This window comes from Trachemys scripta, chromosome 3 (genome assembly GCF_013100865.1).
Source record: "Trachemys scripta elegans isolate TJP31775 chromosome 3, CAS_Tse_1.0, whole genome shotgun sequence".
Lineage (NCBI taxonomy): Eukaryota > Metazoa > Chordata > Testudines > Emydidae > Trachemys > Trachemys scripta.
Genome location: NC_048300.1, coordinates 126,690,299 through 126,703,820, shown reverse-complemented (window position 1 = coordinate 126,703,820; position 13,522 = coordinate 126,690,299). Strand labels below are relative to the sequence as shown.

General features: G+C 45.4%; 1 pseudogene; it reads right to left on the bottom strand.

Moving 5' to 3' along the window:
- Positions 1-2,688: 2,688 nt before the first annotated feature.
- Positions 2,689-4,847, bottom strand: LOC117875503 (annotated as a pseudogene).
- Positions 4,848-13,522: the final 8,675 nt, after the last annotated feature.

The following is a 13,522-nucleotide window of genomic DNA, read 5'->3' as shown; positions in this document are numbered from 1 at the left end:
TCTTTTGAGCTCCTAAGGTCAGGCATTCCCTTCTGTGCATTTTGAAATGGAAAGGAAAGATATCTTATGACAATTTACAAAATGTTAGTGAGATCTGTGAGGCTAATGTCACATGTTTCAGTTCTCATGTTATACCTAACTAAGGGCTAACCTCTTCTCAGACTACATGCCCACACAAGTTTAAGAGGGAGTAAGAAAATCTGCATGAGTTACCTGGAGATAAGGTTCAGGCATGAAGGAATGAGTGTGAGCTGGGCTCTGAGCCAAATTCTCTCTTAGGGCTACTGTGGAGAGTGGTGTAACTTATACAAAACCCCTTACTCCAAATTATACCTAAAGTCAAATATCAGTCCACTCTGAGTATTTAGTTTCAAAAGATCATGGTGGAATAGTGACACTGGAATAAACAGGTCAATTTGCATACTGATGTGTAAGTGTTCACTGTCAAATCTAGTTGCAGCTTAACAAGGGCATAATAGTCATAGGTTCAGTTAGCCGGTCAATTAACTATATGGATTTGCTATGTAAGGTCCAATTCACTGAGGCATTGTAGTCATAGTTCAGGGATATCAAGGACATGATAGGGCTTGGTATGACTGGCAAGTGTAACTATTGAAGATAGATTTACAGTCAGATATTTGCATAATAAAGAGACAGATGGAACAGGAGCAGGCAGAAGAGGTTTTAGGTTTAAAGGGTGTTAGTAAAAAAAAAATCATTCCTTTAGTGAAATCAGTTTGAATAATACAAATGTTGATTAGTCACTACATTTCTCTGGGCCAGAGGGAAGAGATTGTATGAGCTAATGGGTGAAGATTGTTATCAATGGCTGTAAAGGTTTTCCTGAGATTGCTTTTTTCAGCAGCAATTAACCCTGAGTATAAAGAACTTTGCCCAAATGCCACTCAGATAAAGGTGCTGATACTCTTTCCAGGAAAAATAATGAACTTAAAATACAGAGATCCTTCATTGCCACTTAAGCTTTTGACTAGAGGTAGATGCTGTAGGATCATTTGTATGTTTTCAGAGAGAAATGCAGGACAAAAGCACTTGGAAAAGGAACAATGTAATCAGTAATATGAGTGAGATTAATGTGGTAAAGATAATCAGCAGTTTCTGTCTGTTGACCAAACCAGTGAGGATTGGATTTTACAGAAAAAAACAGAAGGACAAAGAGGACAAAAATAATGGCTATTTAGCCCTGGTCTACACTACGAGTTTAGGTTGAATTTAGCATCATCGTTTTAACCCTACACCTGTCCATACGACAAAGCCATTTTTGTCAACTTAAAGGGCTCTTAAAATAGATTTCTGTACTCCCCCCCAAGGCGGGGATTAGCACTGAAATCAACCCTGCTAGGTCGAATTTGGGGTAGTGTGGATGCAATTCAACGGTAATGGCCTCCGGGAGCTATCCCGGAGTGCTCCATTGTGACTGCTCTGGACAGCACTCTCAACTCAGATGCACTGGCCAGGTAGACAGAAAAAGCCCCACGAACTTTTGAATTTCATTTCCTGTTTGGCCAGCGTGGCAAGCTGATCAGCACAGGTGACCATGGAGTCCCAGAATTGCAAAAGAGCTCCAGCATGGACCGAATGGGAGGTACTGGATCTGATTGCTGTATGGGGAGACGAATGATGTTCATCCATCGTTATCGATGAAGACCTCAACAACTCATTCTTTCGATGACCGGGCTCTGTGCGTCCGAAGATGACTGATCAGTCCAATTCGGGTGTGGAACGTCCTATCACACGTCGGGCAGACATGTAATGGCACTGTCGATGATGTACGAGCAGCTCTGGACTTGCACAGCTCACGCTTTTTTTCAGCCTCAGCAATACGCCTCGCCTCAGAGGTATTACTGCCTGTGTGAATGAGGCTGTGCCATGCTGGACGGTTCAGTGCAAAGGTTACCCATGTGGCGGTGTTGATCTCGAAGGACTTCAAAGAGGTCTTCAGCGTGTCCTTGAACCGCTTCTTTTGTCCTCGATGGGAGCACTTTCCCTGAGTGAGTTCTCCGTAGAAGAGCTGTTAGGAATGCGTTCGTCTGACATTCTCACAACATGTCCGGCCCACCTGGTCTGGGCTCTCATCAGCAATGTGTGAACTGACGGCAGATTGGCTCTAGTAAGGACATCAGTATCGGGCACTTTGTCCTGCCATCTGATTTTTAGAAGCTTTCGCAGACAGAAAATGTAGAAGTGATTGAGCCTTCGTGCATGACTCCGATAGACAGTCCACGTCTCGCAGGCGTACAGCAGAGTTGGAAGCACCAGTACTCGGTAGACCTTCAGCTTTGTTGGTAGGCTGATCCCTCGATGTTCCCAAACGTTGGAGCGCAATTGGCCAGATGAAGAGCTGGCTTTAGCAATTCTGCAGTTTACTTCATCATCGATTGACACTGCTCGGGAAAGGGTACTGCCCAGGTACGTGAAGTGGTCCACTGTCTGAAGTCTCTGTCCATTTACAGTGATGGACGGTTCTGAGTACGGAGCGTGGGGAGCTGGCTGGTGCATGACCTCAGTCTTCTTGATGTTAATAGTGAGACCGAAGTTGTTGCATGCAGTTGAAAACTTGTCCATACTGGATTGCATTTCTGGCTCTGTATTAGCATTCAGAGCACAATCATTGGCAAAGAGAAAGTCTCGAAGTACAGTTTCCTTCACCTTGGTGATGGCACACAGTCGCCTCAGATTGAATAGTTTCCCATCAGTTCTATACTTCAGGCCTACTCCTTCAGTGCAGTGTTGAAAGGCATCAGTCAAAGTGGCAGAGAATATCATGCTGAACAAAGTGGGTGCTAAAACACACCCTTGCTTGACGCCGTTAGTGACTGGGAAGGCCTCAGATGTTTCACCGTCATCCAGGACACAAGCCATCATACTGTAATGAAATTGACGTACCATTCGTATAAATCTGTCTGGACAGCCAAATTTCAACATGATCCTCCACAGGCCCTGATGACTGACAGAGTCAAATGCTTTCGTGAGGTCCACAAAAGTTGTGTAGAGTTCACGATTCTGCTCTTGACATTTCTCCTGTAGCTGACGCACAGCGAAGATCATGTCAATAGTCCCATGTCCCTTGCGGAAGCCACACTATGATTCTGGCGGTAAGCCCTTCTCCAGGTGAGTGATCAATCGGTTCAACAGAACCCGTGGAAGAACTTTCCCTGCTGTAGAAAGCAGCGAGATTCCACGGTGATTGTCGCATACCTGGCGATTGCCCTTCCTCTTATAGAGGTGCAAGATGGACACGTCTCTATATTCTTGTGGAATGGTTCCCTGCTTCCAAAATGACTGAAACGGCTTAGTGAGTTTCCGTAGCAGCACGGGTCCACCGACTTTGTTCACCTCTGCTGGTATGGCATCTGACCCTGGGGCTTTGCCACTTGACAGCTGATTGATAGCTTTCTTCACTCGTCCTCTTCTGGTGAAGTGTCCATGGAGTCATTGACTGCAACCTGGGGCATCTTGTCAATAGCCTCATCATTGATGACTGAGGGGCGATTGAGAATTGTTTCAAAGTGTTCAGCCCATCTCTGGAGAATCTGCGTCTTCTCTGGAAGGAGCACAGTACCATCAGAGTTCAGGAGGAGAAAGCTCCCAGAAGACTGTGGACCACAGAGTGTGTTGAAGGCTTCATAAAACCGCTTATAGTCGTTCCTGTCCGCATATGCCTGTATTTCATCTGCTTTGGCACTCAGCCACAAGTCCGGCATTTTGCGCAGTCGGTTCTGTACTGTTCTGTGAGCGTTGATAAAGACGGTCTTCTTTGCCACTGAGGATGGATCGTTTTGATATGCACGATACAGGCAGTGCTTCTCAGCAAGTAAGACCTGGATTTCTGCATCATTTTCGTCAAACCAGTCTTGCCGCCTGCATGTGGAGGGCCCCAATACCTTCAATGCAGCTGTATGGACAGTGTTGCGGAATCGCTCCCAGTTTTTCTCAGCGTCATCCTCAATACGAAGATCATCAAGCTCATTCTCTAGGTCTTCCGCTAGATTTTCAGTGATGCGGCTGTTCTTCAGCTTCGACACGTTGATCCTTTAGAAAGCCTTACAGCCTTGTGGTCGTCTCTTCAGCTTGATACGGAGCTTCATTTTGGATACTCTGAGCCTATGATCCGTCCAACAGTCAGCGCCACACATAGCTTTTGTAACCCTGACATATTGTCTATCCCTTCTCCTGATGATGACATAATCAATCAAATGCCAGTGCTTGGAACGGGGATGCATCCACGAAGTCCTGTTACGGGTAGGAAGGCGGAAGACCGTATTGCTAATCAGAAGGTCATGTGCTGCATAGGTTTTCAGCAGTAACAGGCCATTGCTGTTACACTTGCTCACTCCATTTTTCCCAATGACTCCTTCCCAGGCTGCGGCATCGCATCCGACTCTTGTGTTAAAATCGCCAAGCAGAATCAGCTTGTCTGTGCGGTGCATTGACGATAGCAGAGTATCTAGTTCTTCGTAGAATTTATCCTTCACATCCTCTGGATTGGTCATTGTAGGAGCATATGCGCTGATCAAAGTAGCTTGTTTTCCTTTTCGAAGCTGAAGCTGCATTGTCATGAGCCGGTCATTCATACCCTTGGGGGAACTGGCAAGTTTCCGAACAAGATGATTCTTGATGGTGAAGCCAACTCCAGATTCGCGACTCTCATTGCTGCTGTGGCCACCCCAGAAGAATGTATAGCCACCGCCTGACTCGGACAGCTGTCCTTCATTAGCAAGGCGAGTTTCGTGAAGGGCTGTAATGTCAATGTTGTAGCGTGCGAGCTTTCTAGCGACAAGTGCTGTTCTTCTCTCTGGTCTGTCTGCCATGATGTTGTCCATTAACATGCGCACATTCCATGTGCCAATAGTGATCGATGTCACTCTAAATTTTGTTTTTGTTTTTGTTTGACCGCTTTTGTGGGATCCCCACCAACCGCGATATGCTGGCCGGGGTAAGGTGAAGCAGGCAATGTTTACAGCACCTTTTCTAGCCCCCTCCTCATACTACGGAGGTGAGCAGTGCAATCCTGAATAGTGGGCGAGCTCCACTGCTGCTTCGGTCAGTGAGGAACAACCATTATGCCTGAGCCGCCTATGTGCAGGTCCGCGGCTACAGCTCCCAGTGTATCCACACCTGCTGCTTTGTCGCTCACCCATCGCCACAGGTCTTGATATGATGTAATATGATATGATATGATGTCGAGACTTGCACGTTAATTGGATTAAAGTGAGGGAGAGTTGTGTAACATCAGCCTCACTCTCTCTTCCCAGTTCCTATCTGTAACCAGTGGCAGGACAGAAGTCGAGACGGCTGGAGATAGGGCAGGGTGCAGTGGATGACCAGGATGCCTAAGTGTCTTGTTGTGCTCTTAAGCGTTCCACAATGCTTTCTGTCACCGCCTTCCTGACCATTGAACCAGGTAGAACCAGGTTGCCTCAGTCAGCCAGATCCAGCCTTCGCATGCAATGGGTAGACAGGCCCTAACTCACCAAGCGTCTCATACTCATCGGCTACCTCACCTGGTTTAGCCCGCCAGTCGAGACGGTCTCTGGGGTGTGGCCACTGTCGCATGCTGACAGCTACTTGGAGCCACAGGTGAGAGCTGGGTGTCAAGTGGGGACCAACGTGGATAAGCTACTCCAAAGAGTACGACTGCTCCCCCATCAGAGGTACTACCCCTCCCTGACAGCCCCATACAGCCCTGGGGAGACGAATACGTGCTATCAGAACTCTGTTCCAAAAGACGAAATGCCGGAATATTTGAAAAAATCTCCAAGGTCATGAAGGACAGATGCTATAACAGAGACCCGCAGCAGTGCCGCGTGAAACTTAAGGAGCTCAGGCAAGCCTACCAAAGAACCAGAGAGGCAAACGGCCGCTCCGGGTCAGAGCCCCAGACATGCCGCTTCTATGATGAGCAGCATGCCATTCTAGGGGGTGCCCCTACAACTACCCCACCCCGTGCATGGACTCTGTCAATGGATTCTCACGCAACAGGTATGCAGATTTTGGGGACAAGGAAGATGAGGAGGAGGAGGAGGTTGAAGGTAGCACACAGCAAGCAAGCAGAGAAACCATTTTCCCCAACAGCCAGGAACTGTTTTTCACCCTGGATCTAGTACCCTCCCAACCCACCCAAGGTGGGCTCCTGGACCTTGAAGGCGGAGAAGGGACCTCTGATGAGTGTACCTTTGTAAATAGAATACATGGTTTAAAAGCAAGCGTGTTTAATTATTAATTTGCCCTGAAGACTTGGGATGCATTGGCAGCCAGTACAACTACTGGAAAAGTCTGTTAACGTGAATGGGGATGGAGCAGAAATCCTCCAGGGACATCTCAGTGAAGCTCTCCTAGATGTACTCGCAGGGTCACCTGGTTGAAATAGGGGAATTTTATTAAGGGGACATTCAGAGGTGGTCATTCCTGTTGGGCTTTTTGCCTGTGGCTTAACAGAAATCATCCCTGCTGTTAGCCACGTGGTTGGGGGAGGGGTGAAGCAATCATCCCAGAGAATTCAGTGTGTGTGTGTGGGGGGGGGGGGATTTAGTTGGGTTTGTGCTGCACATTAACCCGTAAACCACAGTGAGTCCCTTGCTGCAGCCGTTCACTCAGACCAGAGTTCCTAAAGATGAAGCGTCATGTACCTTTCCCAGCCATCCCACGTTGATGTTGGTGAAAGGTCCCTTGTGATCCACCAGTGCTTGAGCACCACTGAAAAGTACCCCTTTCGGTTTATGTACTGGCTGCCTTGGTGGTCCGGTCCCAAGATAGGGATATGCGTTCCGTTTATCGCCCCACCACAGTTAGGGAATCCCATTGCAGCAAAGCCATCCACTATGACCTGCACATTTCCCAGAGTCACTACCCTTAATAGCAGCAGCTCAGTGATTGTGTTGGCTACTTGGATCACAGCAGCCCCCACAGTAGATTTGTCCATGCCAAATTGATTTCCGACTGACCAGTAGCTGTCTGGCATTACAAGCTTCCAGAGGACTATTGCCACTCGCTTGTGAACTGTGAGGGCTGCTCTCATCTTGGTATTCTTGAGCTTCAGGGTGGGGGAAAGCAAGTCACAACGTTCCATGAAAGTGCCCTTACGCATGCAAAAGTTTCGCAGCCACTGGGAATCATCCCAGACCTGCAACACTATGCGGTCCCACCAGTCTGGGCTTGTTTCCCGGGCCCAGAATCAGTGTTCCACGGCATGAACCTGCCCCACTAGCACCATGATGTCCAAATTGCCAGGGCATGTGCTTTGAGAGAACTCCGTGTCCATGTCCTCATCACTCTCGTCACCGCGCTGCCGTTGCCTCCTCACCTGCTTTTGAAGTTTCTAGTGCTGCATATGCAGGAGGATAATGCACGTGGTGTTTACAGTGCTCATAACTGCCGTGGTGATCTGAGCGGTCTCCATGCTTGACGTGGTATGTTGTCTGCCGAAAAAAGGTGCGAAACGATTGTCTGCCATTGCTCTCACGGAGGGAGGGGCGACTGATGACATGGCTTACAGGGTTGGCTTACAGGGAATTAAAATCAACAAAGGGGTCGGGTTTGCATCAAGGAGAAACACACACAACTGTCACACCAAAGCCTGGCCAGTCATGAAACTGATTTTCAAAGCCTCTGTGATGCGCAGCGCGCCTTGCTGTGCTCTTCTAATCTAATCGCAAACAGCCTAGTCAGAAAACAGTGCCAGTGAGCTTTTAAACATCCAAAGGCACATTCTACCACCATTCTTCACTTGTTCAGCCTATAATTGAACTGCTCCTTACTACTGTCCAGGCTTCATGAACCATGGGAGCAAGGGGTAGGCTGGGGTAGGTGCAACCACGCGGTGCTGCCGGCTGGGAGAGTAGCCTGAGGCAAAAGCCTCCAGTTCACATGATATTCCAGGCATGACTGAATCTCCATTAGATAAAACTTAAAGAAGAGAATGACCTGGAGTCATTCCCATTTTTGTCTAGGTGCCCCTGACTCACCTCACCAAGGTCGGCCAGGAGACCCCGACTGACCTCACCAAGGTCAGCCAGGAGCACCCATGTCTGCCCAGGTGCCCCCGACCGACCTCACCGAGGTCAGCCAGGAGCATCCGCGAGACGACGACGGTTAACAGTTGTATTGCACTGTCTGCCACCGGCAAGACAAGGCAAGGAGATGCAGTACTGTGTCTGCCAGCAGCACCCAGGAGACACTCAATGGCAGTGAGCTGAGCGGGCTCCATGCTTGCCATGGTATGTCGTCTGCACAGGTAACCCAGGAAAAAAGGCGAGAAACGATTATTTGCCATTGCTTTCACACAGGGAGGAAGAGAGGGAGGGGGGCCTGATGACATGTACCTAGAACCACCCATGACAATGTTTTTGCCCCATCAGGCATTGGGAGCTCAACCCAGAATTCCAATGGGCGACAGAGACTGCAGGAACTGTGGGATAGCTACCCACAGTGCAACGCTCCTAAGTCAACACTAGGCTCAGTACTGTGGATGCACTCCACTGACTTAATGCGCTTAGTGGGGACACACACAATCAACTGTATAAAATTGATTTCTAAAAAATCAACTTCTATAAAATCAACCTAATTTTGTAGTGTAGACATACACTTAGAAATGAAAATAGAAGGTAGAGGTCACAATTGTCTGATAGGAATATATCTATATAAAATAAAGAGATTGGCAGCAAAAGAATTGTGAAACTGTACAAAACATCTCCTGAAGTTCACTGAAAAAAATGCATGGAAGGTAGGAAAAGAACAGAATGAATAATGTGCATATCAAAGGATTTAAGTTCCAAACTCTACACCCAGGAAATCTGGGTTTTCTCTGCTCTGCCACAAGCTTCCTGTGTGACCACTGCTAAGTCACTGGGGGTACGTCTACCCGGCAGTTAAACACCTGTGGCTGGCCTGTGTCAGCTGACTGGAGCTCACAGGGCTCAGGATGTAGGACTGTTTAATTGCAGTGTAGACGTTTGACCTTGGGCTGAAGCCCAGGCTCTTGAATTCTCCTTGTCACAAACTTGTACACAGTAATTAAACAGCCACACAACGTGAAGCCTGTGAGCCCTAGTCAGCTGACATGGGCCAAACATGGATGTTTAATTGCTGTGTAAACATACCCTTAGGGTAAACTTTTCAAAAGGTACATAAGAGCCAAGTGATACTTGAGTTCCTAAGGTCCTAAAACACTTTTGAAAATGGAACTTACATGCTTTTGAAAATTTTACCCTAATTCTTTCTGGGCCTCAGAATTTTACCCTAATTCTTTCTGGGCCACCACTGTTAATAGTGGTGATGAGCCAACAAAGTACCTGGATAGACAGGTAGATGGAACACCTTTCACTGGGCAAAATATTGTCACTGAATTCTAAGTTCACTAAAGCATGCATTTTTCGAGGCACAGAATTATTGAAGAATTTGGGTTCAATTCAGAAACAGTTTCAGCCAAAAAATATTGAAAACAAAAATTTTGAAAATGTCAAAAGTTTGTTTTGAAAAAAATCAAAACAAACTGTTTCAAAAAGGTTGTTGAAAAACTCATTTGACTCAACATTCAAAATGTTTAATTTCAACTTGAATTAAGGTTTCAGTTTTGCATTTTGTCCAATGAAATGAAAAAAAATTCAGTTTCAGTTCAAAACAATACATTTTTTCCCCATTTTTTTTAATTGTTTTGTCTGCTCTATACCCAACAGAACAAATAGAAACCTTTTCTGAACCTTTTCAAATTTCAATATATCTTTTTTGAGATGGGGCAACCACATCTGCATGCAGTATTCAAGATGTGGGCATATCACAGATTTATATAGAGGCAATATGATATTTTCTGTCTTATTATCTATCCCTTTCTTAATGATTCTCAACATTGTTCCCTTCTTTGACTGCCACTGCACATTGAGTGGATGTTTTCAGAGAACTATCCACAATGACTCCACAACCTCTTTCTTGAGTGGTAACAGCTAATGTAGACCCCATCATTTTATATGTATAGTTGGGATTATGTTTTCCAATGTGCATTGCTTTGCATTTATCAACAATGAATTTAATCTGCCATTTAGTTACCCAGTCATCCAGTTTTGAAAGATCCTTTTGTATCTCTTTGCAGTCTGCCTGGGATTTAACTATCTTGAGCAGTTTTTTATCATCTGCAAATTTTGCTACCTTGCTGTTTACCCCTTTTTCCAGATCATTTATGAATATGTTGAATAGGAGTGGGCCCAGTACAGACCCCTGGGGGACACCACTATTTATCTCTCTCCATTCTGAAAATTGACCATTTAGTCCTACCCTTTGTTTCCTATCTTTTACCAGTTACTGATCCATGAGAGGACCTCCCCTCTTATCCCATGAAAGCAAATTAAGTCAAAAGTCAAAGAGCAATTAATTATATTATATTTCAACAATGTCTAATTTAGAAAAAAAGGATTTTTGCTTTCAAAGGCTCCTAAATTCAGACTAAAATTGTACTGGATGGAAGGGGAAAAAATCAGTTCTAAATGCAAGAATTTCACTGGGAACTTCCTTCCTATTTAAACTTTAAAGTGTCAGGTTTCAGTTGCTAGGTGTTATAGGGGATTGTTATTCTATCCTGTCCTCTGAAAATAGCTGGTCTTCTATTTGGCTTTTCAATATAATGCAATAAAATTATAGAGAGCCCTTTATAAAAGTTCTGAGGGTGTTTTAAATAAAGAAAACAACACCATTGCTGTATTTATTCAACTTTGAAGGGCTCTGGCTTATTCAGTTTAATCTAGGAATGGAATCCATAATCAGCAAGCATAATTATTACCACAGGTGTGAAATCATTTCATACTATTTTATTATAGTGTATTAATAATTCTTTAAGTATAATTAGTATGCTATTGAAGATGGTCTTAAATCAGTAATGAGAACATGACAGATAATCAGCAGTAGCAGATCTGTGTGAATGGATGGGGCAAGGGAAGGTCAGAGGGGAAAATAAGAACACATTCTCAGTGGAGGTTTTGTAATTAAGTAAAAGCACCTTAACATCAACAAGGGATTTCACTGTGCACCTATGGAGAAAGGCAAGGCCAAGAATTACATTGGTGCAGAATCAAGAAAAATGTAAGCTGTCATGTTCATTTGCTGGGGCCTATGGATGACATCCTCTGGGACCCATGCAATGCTAAAATCCAGTAGTCAAACCTAAAGATGCATAAAGTTACATAAAGTTATGTGACTTCCAGAATTGTACATTATGGAGGCCATTATCTAGGATAGATATTGCAGTGTAGGGGTTGGAAAAGAGTGCAAAGCAGACTAGGCTGTCATAGACCTAGCCATGAAAACCAGAGTACATTAATGAAAACTCCATCAAAATGGCAGTCTATCAGCATTGAAAAGCATGGGATCTACAGCCGCTTTGTGTGTCATATCAAGGCACAAATGGTATTGGTCAGACGTAAACTTACCCTAAATAAAGGTAAATTCGAATCAAACCAGACAACAGCTGCACCAGCAAGTCCCACGGTCAGTCGAAATGTGGAAAATTCCATGGCTGATAGCATCAAATGCTGCCAAGAGAAACAATGGAAGCTAAAGACAGATACAGAAGCATTACAAACTTGGGAAATAGCAGAGGAATCTTGAAATCAAATCTTTTCAAGTAAGCCACAATTTTAAAAGTAAGGATAACTTGGAAAAGGGGACCCAGATTACCCCTGAGGACATTGTTCTTCCAGCACAAACATGCATATGCTTCAGATATTGCTATTTCCAATTAATCAGAAAACACCAAGGACCAGATTTAGGGATTTAGGCACTTAAATAGGCATATGGACATAAGCCTAAGTGCCACTAACATTTTCAAAGCCGCAGCTCAGGTGCTACCTAAGCCCCCTAGGTGGCTAAGTTTCCACCAGCCAGCATTTGCAAAGGAACTTGTGCACTGCTGCAACTCATAATAAGCTGCTCAGAGTCCTAGCTCAAGCTGAAGTCCCAGAGGCTCTGAACCAGGATTTTTTAAACTAGGTTAGGATATGCCCATCTCACCCAGGCGGCCGTGAGCCTATAGGCATGCTCTGAGCATGTCTACAGATCTGATCTCTGTGACACCCTACAGCCGGAGGGCAGGAGGCAAGCTACAGATAGCCGAAGGGGCAGCACAGCACCCTCACAAAAGACAGCTATGGACACAGGAAAACATAATGCAAGTGTTGGAGAAGTATCAAGTATGTATGGGTTGTGAAAAAGAGTCATAGATGTATGCTGGAAAAGTGTTCTTCGCTCCAGCCAGGGAGTCAAAGTGCTCTACGTGCCTTGCCAGTGTGGACGGGGAGTAAGGTAGAGCACTCTGGGAGGCTTTATTGCGGTATAAAGTGCCAGTGTAGCCAAGCCCAAAGGAATGAATGTTTACCTGTTGGACTAGCTTGGTTACAGATGGAGAATAATGAAAGTACACATGCATATAAGTGAACAAAGCCAAAACAAGAGGGGAGAAGACCATTTAACATTCACACGCGGGAACAGAATCCGCACCCCAGGAAGCCTTCCTGGCTCTTGAGGCAGAGACAATGGATTTTGGATAGTATAATAAGGGGAGCAAAAAAAGATATTTTAGTTATCTATCACTGAGGGGACATTGGGTATAGTACCCTCTGAGCCTGTGAAAGTTAGATCCCCTAGTCTGGAGGACTTCAAAAGTTTTTTTTCTCTTACTTAATTGGCCTCTCAGAGTTGGTAAGACAACTCCCACCTGTTTATGCTCTCTGTATGTGTGTGTATATATATCTCCTCAATATTTATTCCACTCTGTATGCATCCGAAGAAGTGGGCTGTAGTCCACGAAAGCTTATGCTCTAATAAATTTGTTAGTCTCTAAGGTGCCACAAGTACTCCTGTTCTTTTTGCGGATACAGACTAACACGGCTGCTACTCTGAAACCTGATAATTTGATGTAAGTAAGAAAACTGCTTAGGCAAAGATTGTAACTTGCTAAGATTAAGTGTTAGTCATTAGAAAGTGTGTCTTGTTTTGTTTTGTTTTGTTTGTAAACTCTTTTTCTCTTGCTTAGCAACACTTGAGTCTCTGTTCTTTGTTAATAAACTTGTTCTTGTTTTATTACAAAACTATCTCAGTGCTGTGCATGAAAGTGAAGTGTCACTAAGCTAACAGGCTGGTGTGTGCTCCGCCTCTGTGGGCAGAGAACTTAATAATTTCTGTGAGCGTCCAGTAAGAGGGACTGGATACTGCAAGGAAATGTCACCGGGGCACTCAGGAACTGGGGTTCACTGATTATTATTAGCAAGGCAAAGTTTAGACTGGCAGAGTCTTGAGGAGTTTGCTGGCCAGGCAGAGAGGCTGGTACAGGGATAGGCAACCTTTGGCATGTGTCTCGCCAGGGTAAGCATCCTGGCGGGCCTGGCCGGTTTGTTTACCTGCCGCATTCGCAGGTTCGGCTGATCGCGGCTCCCACTGGCCGCGGTTCACCACTCCAGGCCAATGGGGACTGCGGGAAGTGGTGCAGGCCAAGGGATGTGCTTGCCGCCACTTCCCGCAGTCC